Consider the following 2,504-nt stretch of genomic DNA (forward strand, 5'->3'; position numbering starts at 1 on the left):
TCTGACTCAGTGTTGTAATAATGGAGACATGATTGTTTTTGAGTGCTACTCATTAGGACATAATTGTACACAAATTACTTGACATTTTTGCAATAATTAGCTAAAACAGGATTTCTCAGAATTTTCAGTCAAAAAACTCAGTATAGTCTTTGTTTTCTTTTATTTCAATCATTTAATTGGGTCCCTTTCTGTTCAAAATGGACTGATGTATCAAAATTTTTTTTGATAACTTTAGATCAGTGATGTCTGTAGATGACCCCGCCAAAGTTTTGGGATGATTGGCCCTACAGTCTGGGGTGAGTTTACAAAAGTATGATTTCGAGAAATTTGAGAAAAAGTTGCAAAATTTTACATTTTAAAAGCAGGAGACCTTAGAGCAAAGGTGCAGATAAATTGAGAGATTAATATGGTGAAAGAATTCAGCCTGCTTTGAGATCATTGCAAAAACAGACAGACAGATGGATGGACAGGTGATCTTTGAATTCAAGGACAAATATGACCAAAAAAGGAGGGAGAAGTTAGATATCCCATTTGCTTTGTCAATAAGTCATAACTCCAAAAAAAAAAAAAGGCACCCTGCTTTGCAAAATTTTAAAAATCCTTAATAAGTGGGTTTAGCATGTACATGTTTAAACTCACAGTTTTTATTAGGACATGTAAGAACAAGTGGCAGCTCACAGAGTCTGATCCCAGGTGCCACACAGTCAGAGTAGCACTAGATAATTGTCACAGGTGCAATGATTGAAGTCAGAGTGCACACACTCAGGTCATCCCCAACAAAGCCACAGTATGTTCAAGACCAGTAAATCCATCATAAACAATCAACAACATGCTGTGTTCACAAACAGAAACATCCATTTGAAATGAATATATACAAATACAGGGCCTCGCATTAGCATTCACCCTCCTTAGTGTTTTTCCTGTTTTGTTCACCTGTAATTTAAATGTTTTTATTGACATTTTTCTAACCTACCTACTTGTAATAGTAACAATTGGTGAAGTGAAATGAAAAAGCTTGTTTTTAAAAAAACAATTCAAGAGAAAACCCCAAAAACCCAAACAAACAAACAGAAAAAAATCCTGAACAATAATGCATGCACATGTAGGTATTCACCCCCTTTGTTAGCCTCTAAATAAGACCTGGTGCTACCAGTAACCTTCAAAAGTCACATAATTTGTTAAATAAAGTCCACCTGTGTTCACCTGTATATATATATATATATGTATATATATATATATGTGTGTATATATATATATATATATATATATATATATATATATATACTCCTGTCCTAAAAGGCTCAAGATAATCAATCATCTAAGTTGTTGCCATAAACTACTGTTTTTAACATAAGACTTGTACGAGGGTTTTTATATTGCAGCACTGCTATTTTGGCTTAAAGATCAGATTTTTTTTTTATGCTACTGAAAATTAGCCCGCCATCCCTCATAACTGCCTCTATTTTTGATTAAGTGTCACAACACTACAGTTGAAGCAAAAATTACAGGCTGAAGTACAATTAATCATAAACAAAGAAACTCCCAAGATGAAAGTTTCTCCTCCAACACATGACGCACACACACATCTGTTCACTGCAGTGGTGCACCTTTGTTCTTCAACCTTGATATTTCACAGGTCACCTTCTCACGTTCTGTGTGTTTGAGCTCTGGTTGTAATAAGAAAAGAGGTTGTTCGACTCATTAAAAGCTTACCTGAAGGTGGGTGAGAGGAGTCACACTGTGGCTGCCTTCAGAAGCTGGAGGCCATTACTATGCAAGCACTTAACAACAGTGAAACACTCCCACTGAGCCCTTTATCAACCTCCCCACGCTTCTTTACTGAGGACTGCTAGTATTATGTTTATGCCTCAAACCTGTGCATGTTACAGACCAGCATGCATTGCAGCTTTCAGCCCTCATCTAGCATGTTTAATCAATTTTAAGCATAAGGTGGTGAGTGGAAAAAAAGCAAGATCTCATGCATTAACCGGCATTTTCATTTATCACAATCCTACATGCATTTGTTCTGCTCATAAATCACCGCTCTACCTGACAACATAAACATGGAGAAAGAAATGTGCTGTTGCCTTTGTGCATTATCTCATTATTGCCGAATAGAACTGAGGCCACTTCCCCGACTGTATGATTGGTTGTTGTAAATGGCCTCCTATGCTCTCCAGGGAAATGGGCTATTAGGAGGCTCTTCCTAGATGGACGCCGTGTTTAACACCCTGCCACAAATCGAGCCTACTTTATGGCTGGAATAAAGGTTTTTGATGGAGGTTCCCTCAACACCCCCACACACTTACAGACAGCCACCACATGGAAAACATTAACCTTCAAAGAAATATAACAGCTGTTTATTCATCAGAATCAGATGAATACGCTGGCAGATGTGGGAGAAAGTGTGAAGTATTGAGTTAAAATATCGAGACGACAATAACACAGCATTAATGGAGGACACAAAGTAGCAGTGATGACGCATGTTAAGAAAGATCAGGCAT

Source organism: Plectropomus leopardus, chromosome 16, assembly GCF_026936395.1.
Source record: "Plectropomus leopardus strain MGB_pleo_1.0 chromosome 16, ASM2693639v1, whole genome shotgun sequence".
Taxonomy (NCBI): Eukaryota; Metazoa; Chordata; class Actinopteri; order Perciformes; family Serranidae; genus Plectropomus; species Plectropomus leopardus.